The 18,233-nt window shown below is 40.2% G+C and overlaps 1 non-coding gene across 1 annotated transcript; it reads right to left on the bottom strand.

Annotated features, from left to right (window-relative positions):
• Window positions 1-2,934: 2,934 nt before the first annotated feature.
• On the bottom strand, window positions 2,935-3,041 carry LOC141681752 (small nucleolar RNA R71). Its single transcript, XR_012559175.1, has one exon. It is a non-coding gene; the product is annotated as a small nucleolar RNA R71 (small nucleolar RNA).
• Between the last annotated feature and the right edge of the window lie 15,192 nt (window positions 3,042-18,233).

Here is an 18,233-nt window from a genome sequence, read left to right as displayed (position 1 = left end):
AATTCTGATGAAAATGAAGCTAGTTCATCAAGCAACCAGGTAATTACTACTGATCTCTCTCAGCTTTCTAAACGTGAATGCAATGAATCCATAAATGATATGTCCAATGAATTATATCATTTGCGTATTTCCCTTAAATCACTAGCTAAAGAAAACACTAGGATCAAAGAGAATAATGTGTTTTTAAGTGATAGGAATGATGTGTTAGAGAATCAGGTAATTGAGCTTGAAAAGATTAAACTTAAATGCTTGACTGTTGAGAGTGAACTAGAAGAAGCTGTTAAGAAAGTAGAAATTCTTTCTAAACAGTTAGAAAGTGAGCAAGAGGTAATCAAGGCCTGGAAAACATCTAGGGATGTTAGTGTTCAAATTGCCAAGGTTCAGGGAATGGAATCATTCTGTGAGGATGCCTGGAAGAAAAACAAAAAGGAGTTAGAATTAATTGATGGATTGTCAACGGATGTGGAATCAACGGATGATGAAAGTTATCCGTTGAAGGAAGAAAAGGAGCATCTGTTGAAGGCTCATCAATTAAAACAGGCAAGTAATTTTAAAAATAAAAACCTTAATAAGAAGAATGATTCAACTCTCAAGAACTTTGTCAAAGAAGGAGCTACCACATCCAAAGATGCCAGTAAGGTGAATATAGGACACATGACTTTGGATCAGCTGAAAAATAGGCTTAAGTTGGTTGAGGATAAGAAGAAAATTAAAAGAAAATCTAAAAGAAATGGGAAGGTAGGGATTAACAAACATAACAATTACACACCTGATAGGTATGCTTGATAAGTGGCATTTTATACCACTTAGAACGTCTTAAAATGGCTTAAATTGGTGTCTTGAAATCAAGTATTTTGTGTATTTGATGCGTTTTTCTAGTGTTTATGCATTTCAGGGTATTAGTTGCATTTCGGAGGAGGAATCATCAAGAATAAGCCTTGGCATGTGTTCACCATTGCGAGAGGAAAAGAACGGGCAGATTACGGCGAAGAAACGGAGCAAACCTGGAAATTTTCCAGTAAGGTCCTGCGCACCCGCGCAGCAATGCTGAGCGGCCGCGCAGCAGCCTTGCGCGCCCGCGCAGAAATGCTGAGCGGCCGCGCAGGGTCGGGGAAAAAGATATATTATTTTAGACTTCTACTTCTGTTTGGCTTCCAACTTCTATGTAATCTGAGTTTTATGGGACTATTATATAGGTAGATTTGAGACGTTTTTCACAGAGTATTAAGAGGAGATTATGTTTTAGATTGTGTTTTGCAAGAAGCGAAGGAGATAAGGAAGAAGACCGATTTAGCACACAGCAACGAAGAGGAAGCATATATTCTTGTGATTCTTGTTTCGTTGTAACGTTGGATGCTAGTTTTCTTGCTTTGACTTATTTACTCTTGTGACGTACTCTGTTTTAATATAATCAGTTTAGTTGTTATTTTCTTGTGTTTGTTTATCATGATTTCATATGAACCCATGATGGTGATAAGTTCTATTATGGGCTAATCGTGATCATGGGGTTGCAACGGATTTATTATGGAATTCTTTAGTTAATTGTTTAATACTTTAGTATGTGATGATTGCATGATATCTAGTATTGGTTGTGCGTATTCGTCTTATGTGCGTCGCGAACATATAAGATAGGGTGTTAATCTCTTGTGAAGCGACGGTGGATCTTGAGATTTAGAACTTGCCATGCTAGCATAGGTTCATGTATGTTGTGCATGATTAGTGGGTAACTCTAACAGTTTTATTTGCCTTATGTAATCAAAAGGAATAACTTGTGCTTAAATCATTGTGTTGTCAATTTCTGTAGACATATAGGAACTCAACATAATTGATGACTATTCAACTTCTATCTTAATTGTGGATGTTTGGTAGAATGGTATTAGTACAATGAAGGTTGGCTTTTATCAGTTTCGTGTTATTCGATTAATATCATCACTGTCACATGCTAAAGGTAATAACTATGGCTATAGAAGGAAGTAATAATGAAGTTGTGATCTCATGAGTGTTTTATTATTGATAAATTAAAGTGTTAGTTAAGTGGTTAAGTAAGTAGTTAATTATAGTTAATATTTAATCAACAATTTTAAGTGTTATTATCTTAACATTGAGAAGTAATCATACATTGGTGAGTGAGTTTAATTAGACAATAACTTAGTCTGAGTCTCTGAGGGAACGAACTAGAAAGTATTCTATATTACTTGCGAACGCGTATACTTTCGTGAATATTAGTGCGTGATTTCGCCCTAACAAGTTTTTGGCGCCGTTGCCGGGGATCGAACCCGGGTCACCCGCGTGACAGGCGTATTTGTTTAGTTTATGTACTTACCATCATTGGTCATTAAGACTCAGTGATTAGGACGTAGTAGTTAATTACTCTTTTCGGTTGTGTTTCAGGTACTTTAGCAAGCGTTTATGCAAACTCGTTCTCGTGCTCGCAAGAGGACCTTAGATACAGCTGAAGGAAAAGACGAAGTTATTGATACTTCGGAGAAGTTAGATTTTGAGGATTCGGATTCAGGAACTGAGCAGAAAGAACCAGTAAACATGGGAGATCGTATTGTTCAAGCTGATCCAGCTCTTATGGATTTTTCTCGGCCTAAAATTGATGACATTCAGTCAAACATCCTTCATCCGGCTATTCAAGCTAACACCTTTGAGATCAAGCCGGGCACTATTCAGATGGTGCAGAATTCTGTTTCTTTTGGAGGAGCGGCAACTGAAGACCCCAACATGCACATCAGGAATTTTGTCGAGATCTGCAACACTTTTAAGTATAATGGCGTGACTGATGAGGCTATCAAGTTAAGGCTTTTCCCATTCTCACTGAGGGATAAGGTTAAAGACTGGTTACATTCTGAACCAGCTGGGTCCATCACTACGTGGCAAGATCTTGCGCAAAAGTTTCTGGTGAAGTTTTATCCAATGGCAAAGGCTGCTGCTATGAGGAGTGCTCTTACTTAATTTGCGCAGCAACCTACAGAATCTATGTGCGACGCTTGGAAACGCTACAAGGAAATGTTGAGAAAATGTCCACATCATGGAATGCCGGATTGGATGGTAATCACTGGTTTTTATAATGGTTTGGGGGCCCAATCTCGGCCCATGCTCGATGCAGCAGCTGGAGGCGCCTTATGGGCTAAAAGCTATACTGAGGCGTATAATCTTATCGAGACGATGGCTGCAAATGAGCATCAAAACCCAACTCAGAGGATGACGTCAGGCAAGGTAGCAGGTATTCTGGAAGTTGATGCAGCCACCGCTATTGCAGCCCAGCTCCAAGCGCTATCAATGAAGGTTGATTCTCTGGCTACGTATGGAGTTAATCAAATAGCTATGGTTTGTGAGCTTTGTGCAGGTTCTCATGCTACGGATCAGTGTTCTCTTGTCAATGAATCTGTTCAGTATGTGAATAATTATCAGCGACAACAGCAGCCTGTGCCAGCGACCTATCATCCTAACAACAGAAATCATCCAAATTTCAGCTGGGGGAATAATCAGAATGCTATTCAGCCACCATATCAGCAAGGAGTAAGTAAACAGTTTAACCCACCTGGATTCCAGCAACCACAGCAGTATGCTACAAGGCAATCATATCCTCAACAGGGAAGTGCAGCTGCACCTACTAGTGCTGATTTTGAGGAACTTAAGTTGTTGTGCAAGAGTCAGGCGGTTTCTATCAAGACCTTGGAAAATCAAATTGGTCAATTAGCCAATGCAGTGCTCAATCGTCAACCTGGCACTCTTCCCAGTGACACGGAAGTACCAGGCAGGAAGGAAGCCAAAGAGCAAGTCAAGGCTATTACCTTAAGGTCTGGAAAAGTAGCTGGTGCTGAAAAGGCAAAAGAAGTCGAAGCTGAAGTTAGGGATGAAGAATCTAAGCAAAAGGAGAAAGCGGCGGAACCAAGGAAGACTACTGTTGAACACACTCTGCCTGAGGCTAATACAGGGGAGAAACAGCTCTATCCTCCACCACCTTTTCCTAAGAGATTGCAGCAACAAAAGCTGGATAGACAGTTCGGGAAGTTTCTGGAGGTGTTCAAGAAACTTCACATCAATATACCTTTCGCTGAGGCTCTGGAACAAATGCCTAGTTATGCGAAGTTTATGAAGACTATTCTTTCAAGGAAGGTGAAACTGGATGACCTTGAAACCGTTGCTCTCACGGAAGAATGCAACGCTGTTCTGCAGCAAAAGTTACCACCAAAACTGAAAGATCCAGGAAGCTTCACCATTCCTTGCACCATTGGCAATCTAACTTTTGACAAGTGCCTTTGTGATTTGGGAGCAAGCATTAATCTGATGCCGTTGTCGATCTTTAAAAAACTGGATCTGCCTGATCCAAAACCCACATACATGTCGCTACAATTGGCGGACCGTTCCATTACTTACCCAAGGGGCATAGTTGAGGATGTGCTCGTCAAAGTGGATAAGCTCTTCTTTCCTGCTGATTTTGTTATTCTGGATTTTGAGGAAGATAAGAAAATTCCCATAATCTTGGGGAGGCCTTTCTTGGCTACTGGCCGTACCTTGATAGATGTGCAAAAAGGGGAACTTACTATGCGGGTCCAAGATCAGGATGTGACCTTCAACGTATTCAAGGCAATGAAATTTCCTACAGAAGATGAGGAGTGCTTAAAAGTGGATGTGATTGATTCTGCGGTTACTTCGGAACTCGATCACATGCTAATGTCTGATGCATTGGAAAAGGCCTTAGTGGGGGAATTTGACAGTGATGATGAAGATAGCAACGAGCAATTACAATATCTGAACGCTTCTCCCTGGAAGCGAAAGCTAGATATACCATTTGAATCTCTTGGTACTTCTGACCTCAAGAACGCTGAAGGGAAGCTCAAACCATCAATAGAGGAAGCGCCTACCTTAGAGCTCAAACCATTACCTGAACATTTGAGGTATGCCTTTTTAGGTGATTCATCTACGTTACCTGTTATTATTTCAGCTGACCTTTCAGGTAGTGAGGAAGACAAGCTCTTAAGGATTTTGAGAGAATTCAAATCGGCTATAGGATGGACCATAGCAGACATCAAGGGGATAAGTCCTTCATATTGTATGCATAAAATTCTGTTAGAGGAAGGTAGTAAGCCAACTGTGGAACAGCAGCGAAGACTGAACCCGATCATGAAGGAGGTGGTGAAGAAAGAAATTCTGAAATGGCTAGATGCAGGCATCATTTATCCTATTTCTGACAGCTCGTGGGTGATCCCCCTGCAATGCGTACCTAAGAAAGGAGGTATCACTGTGGTCGCAAATGAAAAGAATGAGCTCATCCCTACTCGAATAGTTACAGGATGGAGAGTATGCATGGATTATAGAAAATTGAACAAAGCCACAAGGAAGGATCACTTCCCTCTCCCATTCATTGATCAAATGCTTGACAGATTGGCGGGACATGAGTATTTTTGTCTTCTGGATGGGTATTCCGGGTATAATCAGATTTGTATTGCACCAGAGGATCAGGAAAAGACTACCTTCACTTGTCCATTTGGCACATTTGCTTTTCGAAGAGTTTTGTTTGGGTTATGTGGCGCCCCGGCCACCTTTCAGAGATGTATGATGGCTATATTCTCTGACATGATTGGAAATAACGTCGAAGTGTTCATGGATGACTTCTCCGTCTTTGGACACTCATATGATGAATGTTTGAATAATCTGCGCGCCGTACTCAAAAGATGCGTGGAAACTAATTTGGTGCTTAATTGGGAGAAATGTCATTTTATGGTGCGTGAAGGCATTATCCTTGGGCATAAGGTCTCTAGCAAAGGTCTGGAGGTGGACAAGGCCAAGGTGGGAGTCATTGAAAATCTTCCCCCACCTAATTCGGTGAAAGGAATCCGTAGTTTTCTCGGTCATGCGGATTTTTATCGGCGATTCATCAAGGACTTTTCAAAGATATCTAAGCCGTTGTGCAATTTACTTGAGAAATATGTGCCTTTCAAATTTGATGATGAATGTTTGGCAGCATTCGAGACTCTCAAGGAGAGTTTGATCACGGCACCAGTTATTACAGCACCAGATTGGACAGAACCGTTTGAGAGGATGTGTGATGCGAGTGACTATGCGGTAGGTGCAGTTTTGGGACAGCGCAAGAAAAATCTCTTCCATGTGGTCTACTATGCGAGTAAGACTTTAAATGGGGCCCAATTGAACTACACCACTACTGAGAAGGAGCTTTTGGCTATAGTCTTTGGCTTTGAGAAATTTCGATCTTATCTGCTTGGTACGAAAGTGACAGTATTCATTGATCATGCAGCTATTCGCTATCTGGTTTCTAAGAAGGATTCGAAGCCGAGACTCATTCGTTGAGTGCTTTTACTTCAAGAATTTGAGTTAGAGATCAAAGATAGAAAAGGTACCGAGAATCAAGTAGCTGACCATCTCTCTAGGTTGGAGAATCCCGATTCTACTTCACAAGATAGAACGTTAATCAATGAATCTTTTCCGGATGAGCAGTTGTTTGCAATTCAGGAGGAAGAACCATGGTTTGCAGATATTGTAAACTATCTTGTCAGCAATATAATGCCTCCTAATTTGACATCCGTGCAAAAGAAGAAGTTTCTGCATGAGGTGAAGTGGTATATGTGGGATGAACCATATTTGTTTAGACAGGGAGCTGACCAGATCATCAGGAGATGTATCCCGTTCTGTGAGACGGAGGGGATATTACGAGACTGCCATTCCACGGTTTATGGTGGACACTATGGAGGTGAGAAGACGGCAGCTCATATTCTGCAAGCAGGTTTTTTCTGGCCTACCTTGTTCAAGGATGCTCATCAGTTTGTTTTAAGGTGTGATCGTTGCCAAAGAGTGGGAAATTTGTCAAGGAAGGATGAGATGCCATTAAATGTGATGCTTGAAGTCGAGGTCTTTGATGTATGGGGAATCGATTTCATGGGGCCTTTTATCTCGTCTTGCAATAATCAGTACATCTTGTTGGCAGTCGATTATGTCTCAAAATGGGTCGAAGTTAAAGCTTTACCGACAAATGATGCAAAGGCAGTGCTAAATTTTCTTCATAAGCAAATTTTCACAAGGTTTGGAACACCTCGGGTAATCATAAGTGATAAAGGATTGCATTTTTGCAACCGTAAGTTCACTTCTATGATGCAGCGTTATAATGTGAATCATCGAGTAGCTACTGCCTATCACCCGCAAACAAATGGTCAAGCGGAAGTGTCTAACAGAGAGATAAAGCGCATTCTAGAAAAGGTTGTTTGTCCGTCAAGGAAGGATTGGTCTTTAAAGCTCGATGAAGCTGTTTGGGCTTACAGAACAGCATACAAAACTCCACTCGGGATGTCACCATTTCAGTTGGTGTACGGTAAGGGATGTCATCTACCGGCGGAGCTTGAGCATAAGGCCTACTGGGCATTGAAGAAATTGAACCTGGATTTAGATGCAGCTGGTAAGAAAAGAATGCTTCAGCTTAATGAAGTTGATGAATTTCAACTTCAAGCGTACGAGAATAACAAAATGTATAAGGAAAAGGTGAAGAGGTGGCACGATAGGAAGCTACATCCTAAGTTATTTGTGCCAGGGCAACAAGTTCTGTTATTCAACTCTCGGCTCCGACTTTTTCCTGGGAAGTTGAAATCAAGGTGGTCTGGACCTTTTATTGTCAAAACTGTGTTTCCACACGGAGCGGTGGAAATTTTTGAGAATGATTCGGACCAAGCATTCAAGGTTAACGGTCAGCGGTTGAAGCACTACTATGGGGACATGGCAAACCGAGAGGTGATTAGTGCCATTTTGTTGACTACGTGAGAAAGGTACGGAACGTCAAGCTAATGACGAAAAAGAAGCGCTGCGTGGGAGGCAACCCATGAATTGTTGTTACAGGAACCCTTAGAAGTTAATAACCTATCCAAAAACACAAAAAAATCAGAAAACAGGGGCTGAAAAATTTTTTTTCCAGAGACCCTCTGCGCGCCCGCGCAGCTATGCTGAGCGGTCGCGCAGCTTTCTGCGTGCCCGCGCAGAAATGCTGAGCGACCGCGCAGGGGTCGAGTTCCAGAAAATTTTTTACAGTTCAGAAAAAAAAAAAAACACAAAAACCCATTACAGCCCATAAACCCACGAATTCTTTTCCCATTACCCCATGATTTTATCCCTCAACCCCACTCCTAATCTAATTTAACCTACTCCACACCCTATATATACATACACCTATCCCACATATCTCCCACAAACTTCCTACACTTAAACCCTCTCATAAACATCAAAAATCAGTTCTTACACACTTTTATTCACAAATCAATGGCACCCAAGAGAGCACGCACTATTGACAGCAGCAGCACAGTTCCTACTGCTGATTCATCAAGGGGTACTGCTGCAAGGCCTCGGTTAACTGACAGAGCCGCGGAGGAGGAGTACACTAGGCTGTTGGGGAAGCCAATTCTGAAGGAGAGGGGGTTTTTACCATCAGGGAGGGATGGTGAGTTGTTTCCCATGATTGCAAAGAAGGGGTGGATAGCTTTTTGTGAGTCACCCGAAACAGTACCGATGAGTGTTGTTCGCGAGTTCTACGCGAACGTGAAGGCTGAAAAGAATGGGTTTTCTGTAGTTCGTGGGCTGACGGTTGATTATCATCCTGCGGCGATTCGCCGTGTGATTGGACAGCGAGAGAGGAAGCCCGAGGAGGAGAACTGGAATGAAAAGACTGCTGAGGACTTTGACTTGGATTTGATTTGTGCGACTCTCTGTCGACCGGGCACAGTTTGGAACCGCAGTCCATCCAATAATGAGTATCGTCACTTTCCGGCGATCGCCATGAACAGGTATGCCCGTGCATGGAATGCATTTATATGTGCTAATATTTTGCCTTCTTCACATGCACACGAGGTCACAGTTGAGAGAGCACAGTTGTTGTGGGGAATTCTGAATGAGGAATACTATGTGGACCTTGGTGAGTTTATCTACCAAGGAATTCTGAAGTTTTTGAGGGGAGCAAAGCATATGAACATCCCTTATGCATCCACGGTTACGAAGCTATGCCGAGCAGTAGGAGTGAACTGGCCGGCTCATGAGCAGTTGCAGTTGCCAGCAGCTCCGATAGATTCTGGCACTCTGAATGGGATGCAGGAGTGGATCGGTGGTGAGCCTGAGGAGCATGGGCTGGGTTATCGTCTTCCAGGAGGGCGTCCAGCACGAGGTGCTACTATGGCTAGGCCAGGGCATGGTGAGACTGGTTCTTCGAGAGCTCAGGAGGGTGCTGGGATGGGTGATGCCCAGTATAGGAGGCTTTCACGGGGGATGGATGCCATGTATGAGACGCAGAGCAGGTTTGCTCAGGAGCTCACCCTTGCGTTAGGGACTGCTTTTCGAGGCCTTGGAGCTGATATCCAGTGGCCAGTTTTTGGTGAGGACTCTGCATACCCGCCGCCTGATACTCCACCCACTGAGGGTGATGATGATGATGACTCCGAGTAGGTATACCCTGTGTTCCTTTCTACTACCTTCACTGGGGACAGTGAAGATTTTAAGTTTGGGGGTGGTAGTTAAGGAATATTTTGTGTGTGTCATATAGCTGCATATTCATGATAGTTAGTTCATATAGTTGCATAATTTTTGCCATATAGTTTTTTTATATAGCTTTAGTTGTTTGTCAAATCATATAGCTCATGCATATACCATGATCCCTTTTGTAATAATTTATCGACTGAATTGTGATATTGAGGCGAGTGTAGTGATAGCATTAAAGTGATATTAAGTTGTGTAGGTTGATATGCATGCTAGAAGCACTTGTATTGTCACTAAGTCTTAGAGAATGCTTAAGGACTAGATTGTTGTTATGATCTGATTATTTTCGAGGATAATCTATTTATTATGCTTAGAATTTGATAATAGGTTCTTAGTGGTAAAGGCATGAAAAAGAAAAAAAAATGGAGTAAAAATGGAATTTGTTGCTAGTTGTGGCTAGGCGTCAAATGGCTAGTAGCCGGCTCGCATGTTATGCGAGTAGTCTAGGGTTGAGCAAGATGGAGCGAAACGCACTTGCTCAGAGAAGGAAAAAAAAAAATTGCGTAATTGATCAAGAGTGGGCTCTTTGGTATTCGAGTTATTAAGTTCTTAGGGGACTTTGTGCCTAGTGACCTAAGGCTTTTAGAGTCTGGGATCCGCTAACCTAACGCTCGTTACATGGATACCATTGTATAAGTCTTTTGTGGACCTCACTCATTGCACGGTCAAATAAGCATTTGAGTTGTAAATAAAAAGCACGATTCCGTAGTAAGCTCCAGAGTTCTTGTAGTGTTGTACATCACTTTGTGCCTAGAATTTTTATTCTTTGTATAATCGTAGGATTGCCTTGAGGATAGTCTAGTCATAGTAATTGGTCTAGTTCCAAAGCATATCTGTTAAGCATTTGCACACACCATGTTCCTGGCGGTATGTCCGTTTGCATGAGTTTCTTGATCTTTAGTGTCTAACTGCATTCGTTGAGACGTGACAATTTGGTTGGTTAATTGTAGTAAGGGGGATCGTTGCATTTTCATATAGATTGCATTCATGCATATTTTTATTTGTTTTTGAGTCTGTGACGCTTGAGGACAAGCATCGATTTAAGTTTGGGGGTGTGATAAGTGGCATTTTATACCACTTAGAACGTCTTAAAATGGCTTAGATTGGTGTCTTGAAATCAAGTATTTTGTGTATTTGATGCGTTTTTCTAGTGTTTATGCATTTCAGGGTATTAGTTGCATTTCGGAGGAGGAATCATCAAGAATAAGCCTTGGCATGTGTTCACCATTGCGAGAGGAAAAGAACGGGCAGATTACGGTGAAGAAACGGAGCAAACCTGGAAATTTTCCAGTAAGGTCCTGCGCGCCCGCGCAGAAATGCTGAGCGGCCGCGCAGGGTCGGGGAAAAAGATATATTATTTTAGACTTCTACTTCTGTTTGGCTTCCAACTTCTATGTAATCTGAGTTTTATGGGACTATTATATAGGTAGATTTGAGACGTTTTTCACAGAGTATTAAGAGGAGATTATGTTTTAGATTGTGTTTTGCAAGAAGCGAAGGAGATAAGGAAGAAGACCGATTTAGCACACAGCAACGAAGAGGAAGCATATATTCTTGTGATTCTTGTTTCGTTGTAACGTTGGATGCTAGTTTTCTTGCTTTGACTTATTTACTCTTGTGACGTACTCTGTTTTAATATAATCAGTTTAGTTGTTATTTTCTTGTGTTTGTTTATCATGATTTCATATGAACCCATGATGGCGATAAGTTCTATTATGGGCTAATCGTGATCATGGGGTTGCAACGGATTTATTATGGAATTCTTTAGTTAATTGTTTAATACTTTAGTATGTGATGATTGCATGATATCTAGTATTGGTTGTGCGTATTCGTCTTATATGCGTCGCGAACATATAAGATAGGGTGTTAATCTCTTGTGAAGCGACGGTGGATCTTGAGATTTAGAACTTGCCATGCTAGCATAGGTTCATGTACGTTGTGCATGATTAGTGGGTAACTCTAACAGTTTTATTTGCCTTATGTAATCAAAAGGAATAACTTGTGCTTAAATCGTTGTGTTGTCAATTTCTGTAGACATATAGGAACTCAACATAATTGATGACTATTCAACTTCTATCTTAATTGTGAATGTTTGGTAGAATGGTATTAGTACAATGAAAGTTGGCTTTTATCAGTTTCGTGTTATTCGATTAATATCATCACTGTCACATGCTAAAGGTAATAACTATGACTATAGAAGGAAGTAATAATGAAGTTGTGATCTCATGAGTGTTTTATTATTGATAAATTAAAGTGTTAGTTAAGTGGTTAAGTAAGTAGTTAATTATAGTTAATATTTAATCAACAATTTTAAGTGTTATTATCTTAACATTGAGAAGTAATCATACATTGGTGAGTGAGTTTAATTAGACAATAACTTAGTCTGAGTCTCTGAGGGAACGAACTAGAAAGTATTCTATATTACTTGCGAATGCGTATACTTGCGTGAATATTAGTGCGTGATTTCGCCCTAACAATGCTCCTAGAAAAAGCTGTGTGCATTGTAAAAGTGTTAATCACCTATCTGATAATTGCAAATCTGTTAAAAATGCTCCCATGCCTTCAAATCCCTCCATGCCTAACATGTCTATATCACCTCTGCATGCTATGCCTGTTATGTCTCATCAGAATCCTCATGCACATTTTGCAAACATGCCATATATTAATAATCCTTATTTTACTGCATTTAGTATGCCTCACATGCCATACAATATGCCTATGTGGAATAACATGTTTGCACAATCTATGCCTTATCAATCAAATGTGCTAAATGATTCTGTGACTAACCCTACACTTCAACCAACCACATCTGAGATCAAGGTTGACCCAAAGTTACCTAAGTCAAAAGATGCAGGAGGAATGAAGTCTAGGAAAAAGACTAACAAGGCTGGACCCAAGGAAACTTGGGTACCAAAATTAACTTGATTGATTTTTTTGTGTGCAGGGACAAAGAAGGAATCTATGGTACTTGGACAGTGGCTGTTCAAGACACATGACAGGAGATTTCACCCTGCTCACAGAGTTTAAGGAGAGAGCTGGCCCTAGCATAACCTTTGGAGATGACAACAAAGGATTCACTATGGGATATGGCTTGATTTCAAAAGGAAATGTCATCATTGATGAAGTTACATTGGTTGATGGTCTCAAACACAACTTATTGAGCATCAGTCAACTATGTGACAGAGGGAATACTGTTTCCTTCAATTCTGAAGCCTGTATTGTCACCAGTAAAAAGGACAATAAAGTGGTTCTAACTGGAGTTAGAAAAGGGAATGTGTACTTAGCTGACTTCAACTCTACAGATGCAGAATCCATTACTTGTCTTTTCAGCAAAGCAAGTGCAGTTGAAAGTTGGCTATGGCACAAGAAGCTGTCCCATTTGAATTTCAAGACAATGAATGATCTAGTCAAAAAGGACTTGGTTAGAGGAATGCCTCTAGTGGAATTCACAAGGGATGGACTGTGTGATGCTTGTCAGAAAGGAAAGCAAAAGAAAGTATCATTCAGTAAGAATCTTGAATCTGCAATTGATGAACCATTGCAACTGCTACACATGGATCTTTTTGGACCAGTCAATGTATTGTCAATTTCAAGGAAAAGATATTGCCTAGTGATTGTTGATGATTTCTCTAAGTTTTCATGGATCTATTTTCTTGGATCAAAGGATGAAGCTAGTGAAATCATTATCAATCATATCAAGCAAGTCAACAATCATCCTGATTTCAAAGTAAGGAATATTAGGAGTGACAATGGAACTGAGTTCAAGAATTCAACCATGAAGTTGTTCTGTGAAGAAAATGGGATCATGCATGAGTTCTCAGCTCCAAGGACTCCACAACAAAATGGTGTGGTGGTAAGGAAGAACAGATCACTAATTGAGGCTGCAAGGACAATGCTTGAAGAGTCAAAACTCCCAACTTACTTTTGGGCTGAGGCTGTTAACTGTGCATGTTACACTCAGAATATTTCTCTAATCAATCAGGCAAAAGGCATGACTCCCTATCAATTATTCAAGAGAAGAAAACCAACTTTAAACTTTCTGCATGTCTTTGATTGCAAATGTTACATCTTAAGGAATCAATCTGATCACAAAGGGAAGTTTGATGCAAAGGCTGATGAAGGAATATTTGTTGGTTATTCTGCTGGAAAATCTTATAGGGTCTACAATCTAAGAACCAACATTGTCATGGAATCTGTGCATGTTGTGTTTGATGATAAAAAGATTGATGGACTAACAGATGAGGGACATCATGAAGGACTCAAATTTGACAACATTGAGATATATTGTGATGATAGTGAAGATGAGAATGATGAAGAAGGCATCTCAAGAAGAATTCAGAATCTGCCTTTGGATAATACACAGAATGCTGCATCCGTTGAAAGTCATAATTCAGCTTCCGTTGAAAGAAGCAATGCAGCATCCGTTGAAAGACAAAGTGCATCATCCGTTGAAGTTCATAATGAAGCATCCGTTGATCACAGTCTGTCAACGGATAATCAATTCACTTCATCAGTTGATAGAGCTCCCAATTCCTTTCAAAGGATCAGCAACTCAGGGGGAGTTTCAACCAATCAACATTCTATCTCACATCATGACAATACTGAGGCAACCTCATCTAGAGCTAATCTACCACCTCAAAGAAAATGGACCAAGAATTACCCTTTTGAACTGATCATTGGTGATGCTACATCTAAAGTGCAAACTAGAAGGGCTACTCAAGATGAATGTCTGTATAGTAGCTTTCTATCACAGGAGGAACCTAAGAGAGTGGAAGAAGCTCTATTAAATCCAGATTGGATTTTAGCAATGCAAGAGGAGCTAAACCAATTTGAAAGGAACAAAGTATGGAAGCCGGTACCCAAGCCAAAGAACAAGAGTTCTATTGACACAAAATGGGTATTCAGAAACAAGATGGATGAAAATGGCATTGTCATAAGGAATAAAGCCAGATTGGTTGCTAAAGGCTATTCTCAACAAGAAGGAATAGATTTTGATGAAACATTTGCTCCAGTTGCCAGACTTGAGGTCATCAGAATCTTTCTAGCCTATGCAGCTCATGCAAATTTCAAAGTCTATCAAATGGATGTCAAGAGTGCATTTCTAAATGGGGAATTGGAGGAGGAAGTTTATGTAAGCCAACCTCCAGGATTTGAAGATCCAAACTTTCCAGACTATGTGTATTATCTGTTGAAAGCACTCTATGGACTAAAGCAAGCACCTAGAGCCTGGTATGAGACTTTGTCAAAATTCCTTCTAGATAATCATTTCACAAGAGGTACTGTTGACAAAACTCTCTTCTTTAGAAATGTTAATGGCTCTAAAATACTTGTTCAAATTTATGTAGATGATATTATATTTGGATCTACAGATGATAAGCTTTGTAAAAAGTTTGCTAAGTTAATGCAAAGTAAATATGAAATGAGCATGATGGGAGAGCTAACCTATTTTCTTGGTTTACAAGTTAAACAAGTTAGTGATGGAATTTTCATTAGTCAAACTAAATATATTTATGATCTTTTAAAGAAGTTTGACTTAATGTATAGTTCATCTGCAAAAACTCCCATGGCCACTGCCACCAAGCTTGAACTAAACAAGGCTGAAAAGTCTGTGGATATTTCAAGTTATAGAGGCATGGTTGGCTCACTTTTATATTTAACAGCTAGTAGACCTGATATAATGTTTTCTACATGTCTCTGTGCTAGATTTCAAGCTGACCCTAAAGAATCTCACTTAGTGGCTATTAAAAGAATCTTCAAATATCTCAAAGGGACTCCAAATCTAGGGATCTGGTACCCTAGAGAGTCTGGTTTTGATCTAATTGGCTACTCAGATGCAGATTATGCAGGCTGTAAAATAGACAGGAAAAGCACAATTGGCACCTGTCAATTTCTAGGGAACAAGCTTGTGTCATGGTTCAGCAAGAAGCAAAATTCTGTTTCTACATCAACAGCTGAAGCTGAGTACATTGCTGCTGGTAGTTGCTGTGCACAGATACTATGGATGAGGAATCAACTATTTGACTATGGTTTGACTGTTGACAAAATTCCAATATTCTGTGACAACACAAGTGCCATTGCCATTACTGAAAATCCAGTGCAACACTCAAGAACCAAGTACATTGATATCAAGTACCACTTCATTAGGGAACATATGATGAAAGGTACAGTGGAACTTCATTTTGTTCCAAGTGAAAAGCAGATTGCAGACATATTTACCAAGCCACTTGATGAATCAACATTCACAAGATTAGTAAGTGAGCTAGGTATGCTTAATTATTCATAAATTTATGTCCTCTATATAATCTGCATTGAAGCCTGAAATGAATTTGCTGCAAGAACAAAGTTGGCTTTAAGAAAGACCTATCCTATCAACGGATATTCCCTATCCGTTGAAAGCCAAAATTGTTCTATCAACGGATGTTCATTATCCGTTGAAAGACAAATACATTTCTGGTAATTTTATCCCTCAACGGATAAAATAGTGTTGGTCATCAACGGATAACTATTTACCTTATCCGTTGAAGTGTCACATCAGTTACTTTCAGTAAGTCACAGCCGTTGATTTCTTTACTTAACCGTTGATACAGATATACACTGTTGTATGTATTTGTTTTAAAGGCAGTTTAGAATTTCTACAGTTTTATTTATTCTTCAACGACTGTAATTTACTTAAAAGTATCATTTTATTTACGTTTTAATTCAAGAAAGTATAAAAGCCCACTGAACTCTTATTTTCACTTTACGCTTTCTTGCAATTTTTATTCTCCTTCTCTCCCAAAATTCTCAAATTTTTCTCTGCAACCTCTACTCACAACAATGGCACCAGTAGTCAAAATTATGTCTCAAACAGGATTTGTTTATGAAAAGAACAATTTCGTAGCCTTGGTTGAAAAGAATGAAGCCCATTCTGATTATCACAAGATGATGGACTTCATCAAAAACTGCAAACTGAGCTATGCAATGCTGGAAGCCCCAACCATCTACTGTGAGGTGATTGAGGAGATTTGGACAACTGCAGAGTTCAACTCCACAGATATGACTATTGCCTTCTCTCTCAAAGATAAGGATTATTGCATTAACTGTGATGATATACAGTCTTGCTTTAAGTTGCCTGAGAATAATACCATGATACCACACACTGATAAAGATGTATCTGCTATGTTAGATTCCATAGGCTATGCTTTTGATTCTGCTAGTTTAGGTAGTATTAGAAGGAAAGACCTTAGGAAAGAATGTAGTTTTCTTGGAGATGCCTTTATCAAGGTTTTCTCTAGGAAGATTAGCAATTTTGATGCCATAACTTCATCTCTTGTTAATATGCTCTACATGCTAGTTTTTGATAGGTACTTTAATTTTAGCAACCGTGTCATGCTAGAATTAGGTTCCAGATTAGGTAACAAAGCTAATAGACCACATAACATCTACTATGCTAGATTCTTTATGTTATTGGATAACCATGTTGCTGAAGGATTGGTCATATCAAATTAGAATAATAAACTCAAATGCTGGGCACAAGAGAAAAGGGTCCTTGCAGACCTTTTGAGAATGAACCTCAACAGCCAGGTGCCATTGGTATATTTGCCAATCATGAATGCACCACAGGTAAGTGAGGTAAACACTTCTATAACTCCTACTATCTCCAACCCCATTGTTTCTTTGTCTTCAAGTGTGGCAATGGGATCTGTGTCTTTGCCCAAACAGGTTCCTACCAAAGCCACCAAAACTAAAGTTTCAAAACTCAAGTCAAAGAAAATTACCTCTGTTGTTTCTCGAGAACAGTTGTAACAACTACCATAAACCCTGAAGGGAGTGAACGGGGTGTGAGTGGTGAGGGGAGGGGTGAACATCAAGAAACCCCCCAGGATAAGGTGGGAGAGGTGAGTGGTACCCAAGCCAGCCAAGCCACAGTCTCTCAAAAGACTGTGGTGGTTCAAAAGGAGTCTAACACATCCCTAGTTGCATCCTCCCAAAAGGGTGCAACTATTGAAAATAGTCCCCAACCAGGGATACAGACCAAAAGAGGGAGGGACACTGAAGCCACACATTCACCAATTAAAGCCTTTTCAAGGAAAAAGAAGGCCAAGACCCTAGTTTCCACACAAGGGGCACACACAGCACAAATACATCCACCTGTATCTGTGCCTTCACAAATTCAGCTTGATGTGATTCCAGCAAATGTGGATTCACAACCCCATTCTCTCATAATAGAAACACACCAATCATCAAACTCTCCATCACCCTCTCTGGATGTGGATATGATATTCACATCAATTCCTGATTCTCCCTCATTAAAACTCAGGGAGGAGCCCCACTCAAAACCTGATGATCATCATCTTTTAGATGATTTGTTGGATCATCAGCCAATTCTTTCAGATGTAGTTGAAGAATCCGTGTTACCTCACTTAAAATCAATTCACACAGATTCAAAAATTATGTCACTTTCTATATCTACATCTTTTCCTTCTTCAACGGATATCTCTCATCCGTTGACAAGTGGTTGTTCTTCAACGATAAGCTTAACAGTAGTTATCCGTTGATACCATCAGTTTTCCACTTCAACGGATACTCCCTATCCGTTGATGGTCTCTACACACATAACAAAAACAATTCCAACTGTAAGGACATGGCTACTGAACAATCACTTTTAGGTTTGAGGGAAGGGGAGTGATCTTTTGAGTGAGAGAGGCTGGGTTGCTCCCAGG

The sequence above is a fragment of the Apium graveolens genome, chromosome 8 (assembly GCF_009905375.1).
Source record: "Apium graveolens cultivar Ventura chromosome 8, ASM990537v1, whole genome shotgun sequence".
Lineage (NCBI taxonomy): Eukaryota > Viridiplantae > Streptophyta > Magnoliopsida > Apiales > Apiaceae > Apium > Apium graveolens.
Note: the sequence above shows the minus strand (reverse complement) of the source record. Positions and strands in the feature narration are given on the sequence as shown.